Raw genomic sequence first — 13457 nt, forward strand, 5'->3', positions numbered from 1 at the left:
TAATAATGGTGAGAGTGGTCATCCTTGTTTGTTCCTGATATTAGAGGACATGCTTTCAATTATTCACCATTGAGAATGTTTGCTGTGGGTTTGTCGTATATGGCCTTGATTAAGTGGAGTGAGGTTCCCTCTCTGCCCACTTTCTGGAGGTTTTTTATCAGAAATGTGTGTTGCAATTTGTCACAAGCTTTTCTGCATCGATTGACATGATCATACGTTTTTTCCTCTTCACTTTGTTCATAGGGTGTATCACATTGATTTGCGTATATTGAAGAATCCTTGCATCCCTGGGATCAATCCCACTTGATCATGAGGTATGATACTTTTAATGTGGTATTGGATTCTGTTTGCTACTATTTTGTTGAGCAGCTTTGCATCTATGTTCATCAGTGATATCGGTGTGTAACTTTAGTTCTTTGTACTGTATTTGTCTGGTTTTGGTATCAGGGTGATGGTGGCCTCATAGAAAGAGTTTGGGAGTGTTCCTTCTTCGCCAATTTTTTGGAAGAGTTGGAGAAGGATGGGTGTTAGGTCTTTTCTCCATGTTGGATAGAATTATCCTGTGAAACTACCTGTCCTGGACTTTTGTTTGTTGGACGATTGTTAATCACAGTTGCAAGTTCATTACTCGTCCTGGGTCTGTTCATAGTTTCTATTTTTTCCTGTTTCAGTCTTGGAAGGTTGTACCTGTCTAAGAATTTGTGCATTTCTTCCAGATTGTCCATTTTATCTGCATAGATTTGTTTATAGTAATCTCTTACGAAGTTTTATATTTCTGTGTTGTCCGTGGTAACTTCTTTTTCATTTCTAATTTTATTGATTGCAGTCCTCTCCCTCTTTTTCTCGGTGAGTCTGGCTAAAGGTATATCAATATTGTTTACCTTCTCAAAGAACCAGCTTTTACTTTTACTGATCCTTGCTATTGTTTTCTTTGTTGCTATTTCAGTTCTTTCTTTCTTTTTTTTCTGCCTTTTTATTGACAGCCCCAACTACCTTCAGAGTTTGTTGTCTATTTAAGAAATGATCGGTTCAAATGAACATATCTTCTTCCTTTTATCTTATTGTTTTTTGAATTTTTCAATATTATTTTATTTTCTTGTACAGTAGGTACTTATTAGTTATCCATTTTATACATATCAGTGTATATATTTGAATCCCAATTTCCGAATTCATCACACAATAACTACCACACCCCCACTTTCCCCCTTTGGTGGCCATACGTGGGTTCTCCACATCTGTGTATCAATTCAATCCTGCAAACCGGTTCATCTGTTCCATTTTTCTAGGTTGCATATATATGCGTTTATATACGATATCTGTTTTTCTCCTTCTGACTGACTTCACTCTGTATGACAGTCTATAGATCCATCCACACCTGTACCAATGAACCAACTTAGTTCCTTTTTATGGCTGAGTAATATTCCATGGTATATATGTACCTCATCTTCTTTATCCATTAGCTTGTGCATGGGCATTTAGGTTGTTTTCATGACCTGGCTATTGTAAATACTGCTACAATGAACATTGGGGTGCATGTGACTTTTAGAACTATGGTTTTCTCTTGGTGTATGCCCTGTAGTGGGTTCTCTGGGTCGTATGGCAATTCTGTTTTTCGTTTTTTAAAGGAACCTCTTTACTGTTCTCCATAGTGGCTGTATCAATTTACATTCCCAACAACAGTGCAAGAGTATTCTCTTTGCTCCACACCCTGTCCAGCAATTGTTGTTTGTTGATTTTCTGATGATGCCCGTTCTAAATGGTGTGAGGTGATACCTCAGTGTAGTTTTGATGTGCATCTCTCTAATAATTAGTGACGTTGAGCAGGTTTTGATGTGCTTGTTGGCCAGCTGTGTGTCTTCTTTGTAGAATTGTCTATTTAGGTCTTCTGCCCATTTTTCGATTGGGTTGTTCGTTTGTTTAATACCAAGCTGCATGGGCTCTTTATATATTTTGGCGATTAATCCTTAGTCCGTTGATCCGTACGCAAATATTTTTCCCATTCTGAGGGCTGTCCTTTGGTCTTGCTTGTCGTTTCCTGTGTGTAGCAAAAGCTTTTAAGTTTCATTAGGTCCCACTTGTTTATTTTTGTTTTTATTTCCATTACTCTAGGAGGTGGATTAAAAAAGATCTTGCCGTGATTTATGTCAAAGCGTGTTATTGCTATGTTTTCCTCTAAGAGTTTTATAGTATCCTGTCTTACGTTTAGGTCTCTGTTCCATTTTGAGTTGATTTCTGTGTACGGTGCTTGGGAGTGTTCTAATTTCATTCTTTTACATGTGTCTGTCCAGTTTTCCCAGCACCACTTATTGTAGAGACTGTCTTTTCTCCATTGTGGATTCTTGTCTACTTTGTCATAGATTAGTTGACCATAGGTGCGTGGCTTTATCTCTGGGCTTTCTATCCTGTTGCATTGATCTATATTTCTGTTTTTGTGCCAGTTCCATCATGTCTTGATTACTGTAGCTTTATAGTACAGTCTGAAGTCGGGCAGTCTGATTCCTCTAGCTCTGTTTTTTGCTCTCAAAGTCCTTCGGCTCTTCCAGGTTTCTTGTGTCTCCATACAAATTTTAAATTTTTTGGGATCTAGTTCTGGAAAAAATGCCATTGGTAATTTGAGAGGGATTGCATTGAATATGTAGATTGCTTTCGTAGTATAGTCATTTTCACAACATTGATTCTTCCAATCCAAGAACATCGTATCACTCTCCATCTGTTTGTATCATCTTCAATTTCCTTCTTCCGTGTCATAGTTTTCAGCATACAGATCTTTTGTCTCCCTAGGTAAGTTTATTCGTAGGTAATTTATTCTTTCTGTTGCAATGGTTAATGGGAGTGTTTCCTTCATTTCTCTTTCAGATTTTTCTTCATTAATGTATAGGAATGCAAGGGATTTCTGTGCATTCATTTTCTATCATGCAACGTTACCAAATCCATGGAGTAGCTCTAGTTGTTTTCTGGTGGCATCTTTAGGATTCTCTAAGTATAGTGTCATGTCATCTGCACAGAGTGACAGTGTTACTTCTTCTTTTCCAACTTGTGTTCCTTTCATTTCTTTTGCTGCTCTGACTGCTGTGGCTAAAACTTCCAAAACTATGTTGAATAATAGTGGTGAGAGTGGTCATCCTTGTTTGTTCCTGATATTAGAGGACATGCTTTCAATTATTCACCATTGAGAATGTTTGCTGTGGGTTTGTCGTATATGGCCTTGATTAAGTGGAGTGAGGTTCCCTCTCTGCCCACTTTCTGGAGGTTTTTTATCAGAAATGTGTGTTGCAATTTGTCACAAGCTTTTCTGCATCGATTGACATGATCATACGTTTTTTCCTCTTCACTTTGTTCATAGGGTGTATCACATTGATTTGCGTATATTGAAGAATCCTTGCATCCCTGGGATCAATCCCACTTGATCATGAGGTATGATACTTTTAATGTGGTATTGGATTCTGTTTGCTACTATTTTGTTGAGCAGCTTTGCATCTATGTTCATCAGTGATATCGGTGTGTAACTTTAGTTCTTTGTACTGTATTTGTCTGGTTTTGGTATCAGGGTGATGGTGGCCTCATAGAAAGAGTTTGGGAGTGTTCCTTCTTCGCCAATTTTTTGGAAGAGTTGGAGAAGGATGGGTGTTAGGTCTTTTCTCCATGTTGGATAGAATTATCCTGTGAAACTACCTGTCCTGGACTTTTGTTTGTTGGACGATTGTTAATCACAGTTGCAAGTTCATTACTCGTACTGGGTCTGTTCATAGTTTCTAGTTTTTCCTGTTTCAGTCTTGGAAGGTTGTACCTGTCTAAGAATTTGTGCATTTCTTCCAGATTGTCCATTTTATCTGCATAGATTTGTTTATAGTAATCTCTTACGAAGTTTTATATTTCTGTGTTGTCCGTGGTAACTTCTTTTTCATTTCTAATTTTATTGATTGCAGTCCTCTCCCTCTTTTTCTCGGTGAGTCTGGCTAAAGGTATATCAATATTGTTTACCTTCTCAAAGAACCAGCTTTTACTTTTACTGATCCTTGCTATTGTTTTCTTTGTTGCTATTTCAGTTCTTTCTTTCTTTTTTTTCTGCCTTTTTATTGACAGCCCCAACTACCTTCAGAGTTTGTTGTCTATTTAAGAAATGATCGGTTCAAATGAACATATCTTCTTCCTTTTATCTTATTGTTTTTTGAATTTTTCAATATTATTTTATTTTCTTGTACAGTAGGTACTTATTAGTTATCCATTTTATACATATCAGTGTATATATTTGAATCCCAATTTCCGAATTCATCACACAATAACTACCACACCCCCACTTTCCCCCTTTGGTGGCCATACGTGGGTTCTCCACATCTGTGTATCAATTCAATCCTGCAAACCGGTTCATCTGTTCCATTTTTCTAGGTTGCATATATATGCGTTTATATACGATATCTGTTTTTCTCCTTCTGACTGACTTCACTCTGTATGACAGTCTATAGATCCATCCACACCTGTACCAATGAACCAACTTAGTTCCTTTTTATGGCTGAGTAATATTCCATGGTATATATGTACCTCATCTTCTTTATCCATTAGCTTGTGCATGGGCATTTAGGTTGTTTTCATGACCTGGCTATTGTAAATACTGCTACAATGAACATTGGGGTGCATGTGACTTTTAGAACTATGGTTTTCTCTTGGTGTATGCCCTGTAGTGGGTTCTCTGGGTCGTATGGCAATTCTGTTTTTCGTTTTTTAAAGGAACCTCTTTACTGTTCTCCATAGTGGCTGTATCAATTTACATTCCCAACAACAGTGCAAGAGTATTCTCTTTGCTCCACACCCTGTCCAGCAATTGTTGTTTGTTGATTTTCTGATGATGCCCGTTCTAAATGGTGTGAGGTGATACCTCAGTGTAGTTTTGATGTGCATCTCTCTAATAATTAGTGACGTTGAGCAGGTTTTGATGTGCTTGTTGGCCAGCTGTGTGTCTTCTTTGTAGAATTGTCTATTTAGGTCTTCTGCCCATTTTTCGATTGGGTTGTTCGTTTGTTTAATACCAAGCTGCATGGGCTCTTTATATATTTTGGCGATTAATCCTTAGTCCGTTGATCCGTACGCAAATATTTTTCCCATTCTGAGGGCTGTCCTTTGGTCTTGCTTGTCGTTTCCTGTGTGTAGCAAAAGCTTTTAAGTTTCATTAGGTCCCACTTGTTTATTTTTGTTTTTATTTCCATTACTCTAGGAGGTGGATTAAAAAAGATCTTGCCGTGATTTATGTCAAAGCGTGTTATTGCTATGTTTTCCTCTAAGAGTTTTATAGTATCCTGTCTTACGTTTAGGTCTCTGTTCCATTTTGAGTTGATTTCTGTGTACGGTGCTTGGGAGTGTTCTAATTTCATTCTTTTACATGTGTCTGTCCAGTTTTCCCAGCACCACTTATTGTAGAGACTGTCTTTTCTCCATTGTGGATTCTTGTCTACTTTGTCATAGATTAGTTGACCATAGGTGCGTGGCTTTATCTCTGGGCTTTCTATCCTGTTGCATTGATCTATATTTCTGTTTTTGTGCCAGTTCCATCATGTCTTGATTACTGTAGCTTTATAGTACAGTCTGAAGTCGGGCAGTCTGATTCCTCTAGCTCTGTTTTTTGCTCTCAAAGTCCTTCGGCTCTTCCAGGTTTCTTGTGTCTCCATACAAATTTTAAATTTTTTGGGATCTAGTTCTGGAAAAAATGCCATTGGTAATTTGAGAGGGATTGCATTGAATATGTAGATTGCTTTCGTAGTATAGTCATTTTCACAACATTGATTCTTCCAATCCAAGAACATCGTATCACTCTCCATCTGTTTGTATCATCTTCAATTTCCTTCTTCCGTGTCATAGTTTTCAGCATACAGATCTTTTGTCTCCCTAGGTAAGTTTATTCGTAGGTAATTTATTCTTTCTGTTGCAATGGTTAATGGGAGTGTTTCCTTCATTTCTCTTTCAGATTTTTCTTCATTAATGTATAGGAATGCAAGGGATTTCTGTGCATTCATTTTCTATCATGCAACGTTACCAAATCCATGGAGTAGCTCTAGTTGTTTTCTGGTGGCATCTTTAGGATTCTCTAAGTATAGTGTCATGTCATCTGCACAGAGTGACAGTGTTACTTCTTCTTTTCCAACTTGTGTTCCTTTTATTTCTTTTGCTGCTCTGACTGCTGTGGCTAGAACTTCCAAAACTATGTGGAATAATATTGGTGAGAGTGGTCATCCTTGTCTTCTTCCTCATATTAGAGGACATGCTTTCAGTTTTTCACCATTGAGGATGTTTGCTGTGGGTTTGTCCTATATGGCCTTGATTACCTTGAGTGAGGTTCCCTCTCTGCCCACTTTCTGGAGGGTTTTTATCAGAAATGTGTGTTGACATTTGTTACAAGCTTTTCTGCATCGATTGACATGATCATACGTTTTTTCCTCTTCGCTTTGTTAATAGGGTGTATCACATTGATTTTCGTATATTGAAGAATCCTTGCATCCCTGGAATTAATCCCACTTGATCATGAGGTATGATACTTTTAATGTGGTATTGGATTCTGTTTGCTACTATTTTGTTGAGCAACTTTCCATCTATGTTCATCACTGATATCAGTGTGTAACTTTAGTTTTTTGTACTACCTTTGTCTCGTTTGGGTATCAGGGTGAGGGTAGCCTCATAGAAAGAGTTTGGGAGTGTTCCTTCCTTGCCCATTTTTTGGAAGAGTTTGAGAAGGATGGGTGGTAAGTCTTTTCTCCATGTTGGATAGAATTAACCTGTGAAACCACCTGTCCTGGACTTTGTTTGTTGGACGATTTTCAATCAGAGTTGCAAGTTCATTGCTCGTACTGGGTCTGTTCATAGTTTCTATTTTTTCCTGGTTCACTCTTGGAAGGTTGTACCTGTCTAAGAATTTGTGCATTTCTTCCAGATTGTCCATTTTATCAGCATAGAGTTGCTTGTAGTAGTCTCTTACGAAGTTTTATAGTTCTCTGTTGTCCGTGGTAAGTTCTTTTTCATTTCTAATTTTATTGATTGCAGTCCTCTCCCTCTTTTTCTCGGTGAGTCTGGCTAAAGGTATGTCAATACTGTTTACCTTGTAAAAGAACCAGCTTTTACTTTTATTGATCCTTGCTATTGTTTTCTTTGTTGCTGTTTCCGTTCTTTCTTTCTTTTTTGTCTACCTTTTTATTGACAGCCCCAACTACCTTCAGAGTTTGTTGTCTATTTAGGAAATGATCGGTTCAAATGAACATATCTTCTTCCTTTTATCTTATTGTTTTTTGAATTTTTGAATATTATTTTATTTTTTATATAGCAGGCTCTTATTAGTTATCCATTTTATACATATTAGTGTATATGTTTGAATCCCAATTTCCGAATTCATCACACAATGACTACCACACCCGCACTTTCCCCCTTTGGTGGCCATACGTGGGTTCTCCACATCTGTGTATCAATTCAATCCTGCAAACCGGTTCATCTGTACCATCTTTCCAGGATGCATATATATGCATTTATATACGGTATCTGTTTTTCACTTTCTGACTGACTTCACTCTGTATGACAGTCTCTAGATCCATCCACGCCTGTACCACTGAACCAACTTAGTTCCTTTTTATGGCTGAGTAATATTCCATGGTATATATGTACCTCATCTTCTTTATCCATTCGCCTGTGGATGGGCATTTAGGTTGTTTCCATGACCTGGCTATAGTAAATACTGCTTCAATGAACATTGGGGTGCATGTGACTTTTAGAACTATGGTTTTCTCTTAGTGTATGCCCTGTAGTGGGTTCGCTGGGTCATATGGCAATTCTGTTTTTCGTTTTTTAAGGATCCTCTTTACTGTTCTCCATATTGGCTGTATCAGTTTACTTTCCCAACAACAGTGCAAGAGTATTCTCTTTGCTCCACACCCTGTGCAGCAGTTGTTGTTTGTTGATTTTTCTGATGATGCCCGTTCTAAATGGTGTGAGGTGATACCTCAGTGTAGTTTTGATGTGCATCTCTCTAATAATTAGTGACGTTGAGCAGGTTTTGATGTGTTTGTCGGCCAGCTGTATGTTTTCTTTGGAGAATTGTCTATTTAGATCTTCTGCCCATTTTTCGATTGGGTTGTTCGTTTGTTTAATACCAAGCTGCATGGGCTCTTTATATATTTTGGCGATTAATCCTTAGTCCGTTGATCCGTACGCAAATATTTTTCCCATTCTGAGGGCTGTCCTTTGGTCTTGCTTGTCGTTTCCTGTGTGTAGCAAAAGCTTTTAAGTTTCATTAGGTCCCACTTGTTTATTTTTGTTTTTATTTCCATTACTCTAGGAGGTGGATTAAAAAAGATCTTGCCGTGATTTATGTCAAAGCGTGTTATTGCTATGTTTTCCTCTAAGAGTTTTATAGTATCCTGTCTTACGTTTAGGTCTCTGTTCCATTTTGAGTTGATTTCTGTGTACGGTGTTTGGGAGTGTTCTAATTTCATTCTTTTACATGTGTCTGTCCAGTTTTCCCAGCACCACTTATTGTAGACACTGTCTTTTCTCCATTGTGGATTCTTGCCTCCTTTGTCTTAGATTAGTTGACCATAGGTGCGTGGCTTTATCTCTGGGCCTTCTATCCTGTTGGATTGATCTATATTTCTGTTTTTGTGCCAGTCCCATCCTGTCTTGATTCCTGTAGCTTTGTAGTACTGTCTGAAGTCGGGCAGTCTGATTCCTCCAGCTCTGTTTTTTTCCCTCAAAGTGCTTCGTCTCTTCAGTGTTTTTTGTGTCTCCATACAAATTTTAAGATTTTTTAGTTCTAGTTCTGGAAAGAATGCCATTCGTAATTTGAGAGGGATTGCATTGAATATGTAAATTGCTTTTGTAGTATAGTCATTTTCACAACATTGATTCTTCCAATCCAAGAACATGGTATCTCTCTCCATCTGTTTGTATCATCTTCAATTTCCTTCTTCCGTGTCATAGTTTTCAGCATACAGATCTTTTGTCTCCCGAGGTAAGTTTATTCATAGGTAATTTATTCTTTCTGTTGCAATGGTTAATGGGAGTGTTTCCTTCATTTCTCTTTCAGATTTTTCTTCATTAATGTATAGGAATGCAAGGGCTTTCTGTGCATTCATTTTCTATCATGCAACGTTAGCAAATCCATGGAGTAGCTCTAGTTGTTTTCTGGTGGCATCTTTAGGATTCTCTAAGTATAGTGTCATGTCATCTGCAAAGAGTGACAGTGTTACTTCTTCTTTTCCAACTTGTGTTCTTTTTATTTCTTTTGCTGCTCTGACTGCTGTGGCTAAAACTTCCAAAACTATGTGGAATAATAGTGGTGAGAGTGGTCATCCTTGTCTTGTTCCTGATATTAGAGGACATGCTTTCAATTATTCACCATTGAGAATGTTTGCTGTGGGTTTGTCGTATATGGCCTTGATTAACTTGAGTGAGGTTCCCTCTCTGCCCACTTACTGGAGGGTTTTTATCATAAATGTGTGTTGAAATTTGTCACAAGCTTTTCTGCATCGATTGACATGATCATATGGATTTTCCTCTTCGCTTTCTTCATAGGGTGTATCACATTGAATTGTGTGTATTGAACAATCCTTGCATCCCTGGGATCAATCCCACTTGATCATGAGGTATGCCACTTTTAATGTGGTATTGGATTCTGTTTGCTACTATTTTGTTGAGCAGCTGCGCATCTATGTTCATCAGTGATATCGGTGTGTAACTTTAGTTTTTTGTACTACCTTTGTCTGCTTTGAGTATCAGGTTGATGGTGGCCTCATAGAAAGAGTTTGGGAGTGTTCCTCCCTTGCCCATTTTTTGGAAGAGTTTGAGAAGGATGGGTGTTAAGTCTTTTCTCCATGTTGGATAGAATTATCCTGTGAAACCATCTGTCCTGGACTTTTGTTTGTTGGACGATTTTCAATCAGAGTTGCAAGTTCATTACTCGAACTGGGTCTGTTCATAGTTTCTATTTTTTCCTGTTTCAGTCTTGGAAGGTTGTACCTTTCTAAGAATTTGTGCATTTCTTCCAGATTGTCCATTTTATCAGCATAGAGTTGCTTCTAGTAGTCTCTTACTAAGTTTTATATTTCTGTGTTGTCCGTGGTAACTTCTTTTTCATTTCTAATCTTATTGATTGCACTCCTCTCCCTCTTTTTCTTGGTGAGTCTGGCTAAAGGTATGTCAATACTGTTTACCTTGTAAAAGAACCAGCTTTTACTTTTATTGATCCTTGCTATTGTTTTCTTTGTTGCTGTTTCAGTTCTTTCTTTCTCTTTTCTCTACCTTTTTATTGACAGCCCCAACTACCTTCAGAGTTTGTTGTCTATTTAGGAAATGATCGGTTCAAATGAACACATCTTCTTCCTTTTATCTTATTGTTTTGTGAATTTTTGAATACTATTTTATATTTTTATATAGCAGGTTCTTATTAGTTATCCATTTTATACATATCAGTGTAAATATTTGAATCCCAATTTCCGAATTCATCACACAACGACTACCACACCACCACTTCCCCCTTTGGTGGCTGTATGTGGGTTCTCCACATCTGTGTATCAATTCAATTCTGCAAACCGATTCATCTGTACCATCTTTCTAGGATGCATATATATGCATTTATATATGGTATCTGTTTTTCTCTTTCTGACTGACTTCACTCTGTATGACAGTCTCTAGATCCATCCACGCCTTTACCACTGAACCAACTTAGTTCCTTTTTATGGCTGAGTAATATTCCATGGTATATACGTACCTCATCTTCCTTATCCATTCGCCTGTGGATGGGCATTTAGGTTGTTTCCATGACCTGGCTATAGTAAATACTACTACAATGAACATTGGGGTGCATGTGACTTTTAGAACTATGGTTTTCTCTTGGTGTATGCCCTGTAGTGGGTTCGCTGGGTCATATGGCAATTCTGTTTTTCGTTTTTTAAGGATCCTCTTTACTGTTCTCCATATTGGCTGTATCAGTTTACTTTCCCAACAACAGTGCAAGAGTATTCTCTTTGCTCCACACCCTGTGCAGCAGTTGTTGTTTGTTGATTTTTCTGATGATGCCCGTTCTAAATGGTGTGAGGTGATACCTCAGTGTAGTTTTGATGTGCATCTCTCTAATAATTAGTGACGTTGAGCAGGTTTTGATGTGTTTGTCGGCCAGCTGTATGTTTTCTTTGGAGAATTGTCTATTTAGGTCTTCTGCCCATTTTTCGATTGGGTTGTTCGTTTGTTTAATACCAAGCTGCATGGGCTCTTTATATATTTTGGCGATTAATCCTTAGTCCGTTGATCCGTACGCAAATATTTTTCCCATTCTGAGGGCTGTCCTTTGGTCTTGCTTGTCGTTTCCTGTGTGTAGCAAAAGCTTTTAAGTTTCATTAGGTCCCACTTGTTTATTTTTGTTTTTATTTCCATTACTCTAGGAGGTGGATTAAAAAAGATCTTGCCGTGATTTATGTCAAAGCGTGTTATTGCTATGTTTTCCTCTAAGAGTTTTATAGTATCCTGTCTTACGTTTAGGTCTCTGTTCCATTTTGAGTTGATTTCTGTGTACGGTGCTTGGGAGTGTTCTAATTTCATTCTTTTACATGTGTCTGTCCAGTTTTCCCAGCACCACTTATTGTAGAGACTGTCTTTTCTCCATTGTGGATTCTTGTCTACTTTGTCATAGATTAGTTGACCATAGGTGCGTGGCTTTATCTCTGGGCTTTCTATCCTGTTGCATTGATCTATATTTCTGTTTTTGTGCCAGTTCCATCATGTCTTGATTACTGTAGCTTTATAGTACAGTCTGAAGTCGGGCAGTCTGATTCCTCTAGCTCTGTTTTTTGCTCTCAAAGTCCTTCGGCTCTTCCAGGTTTCTTGTGTCTCCATACAAATTTTAAATTTTTGGGGATCTAGTTCTGGAAAAAATGCCATTGGTAATTTGAGAGGGATTGCATTGAATATGTAGATTGCTTTCGTAGTATAGTCATTTTCACAACATTGATTCTTCCAATCCAAGAACATCGTATCACTCTCCATCTGTTTGTATCATCTTCAATTTTCTTCTTCCGTGTCATAGTTTTCAGCATACAGATCTTTTGTCTCCCTAGGTAAGTTTATTCGTAGGTAATTTATTCTTTCTGTTGCAATGGTTAATGGGAGTGTTTCCTTCATTTCTCTTTCAGATTTTTCTTCATTAATGTATAGGAATGCAAGGGATTTCTGTGCATTCATTTTCTATCATGCAACGTTACCAAATCCATGGAGTAGCTCTAGTTGTTTTCTGGTGGCATCTTTAGGATTCTCTAAGTATAGTGTCATGTCATCTGCACAGAGTGACAGTGTTACTTCTTCTTTTCCAACTTGTGTTCCTTTCATTTCTTTTGCTGCTCTGACTGCTGTGGCTAAAACTTCCAAAACTATGTTGAATAATAGTGGTGAGAGTGGTCATCCTTGTTTGTTCCTGATATTAGAGGACATGCTTTCAATTATTCACCATTGAGAATGTTTGCTGTGGGTTTGTCGTATATGGCCTTGATTAAGTGGAGTGAGGTTCCCTCTCTGCCCACTTTCTGGAGGTTTTTTATCAGAAATGTGTGTTGCAATTTGTCACAAGCTTTTCTGCATCGATTGACATGATCATACGTTTTTTCCTCTTCACTTTGTTCATAGGGTGTATCACATTGATTTGCATATATTGAAGAATCCTTGCATCCCTGGGATCAATCCCACTTGATCATGAGGTATGATACTTTTAATGTGGTATTGGATTCTGTTTGCTACTATTTTGTTGAGCAGCTTTGCATCTATGTTCATCAGTGATATCGGTGTGTAACTTTAGTTCTTTGTACTGTATTTGTCTGGTTTTGGTATCAGGGTGATGGTGGCCTCATAGAAAGAGTTTGGGAGTGTTCCTTCTTCGCCAATTTTTTGGAAGAGTTGGAGAAGGATGGGTGTTAGGTCTTTTCTCCATGTTGGATAGAATTATCCTGTGAAACTACCTGTCCTGGACTTTTGTTTGTTGGACGATTGTTAATCACAGTTGCAAGTTCATTACTCGTACTGGGTCTGTTCATAGTTTCTATTTTTTCCTGTTTCAGTCTTGGAAGGTTGTACCTGTCTAAGAATTTGTGCATTTCTTCCAGATTGTCCATTTTATCTGCATAGATTTGTTTATAGTAATCTCTTACGAAGTTTTATATTTCTGTGTTGTCCGTGGTAACTTCTTTTTCATTTCTAATTTTATTGATTGCAGTCCTCTCCCTCTTTTTCTCGGTGAGTCTGGCTAAAGGTATATCAATATTGTTTACCTTCTCAAAGAACCAGCTTTTACTTTTACTGATCCTTGCTATTGTTTTCTTTGTTGCTATTTCAGTTCTTTCTTTCTTTTTTTTCTGCCTTTTTATTGACAGCCCCAACTACCTTCAGAGTTTGTTGTCTATTTAAGAAATGATCGGTTCAAATGAACATATCTTCTTCCTTTTATC

The sequence above is a fragment of the Balaenoptera physalus genome (genome assembly GCF_965194825.1).
Source record: "Balaenoptera physalus genome assembly, chromosome: X".
NCBI classification, from domain to species: Eukaryota; Metazoa; Chordata; class Mammalia; order Artiodactyla; family Balaenopteridae; genus Balaenoptera; species Balaenoptera physalus.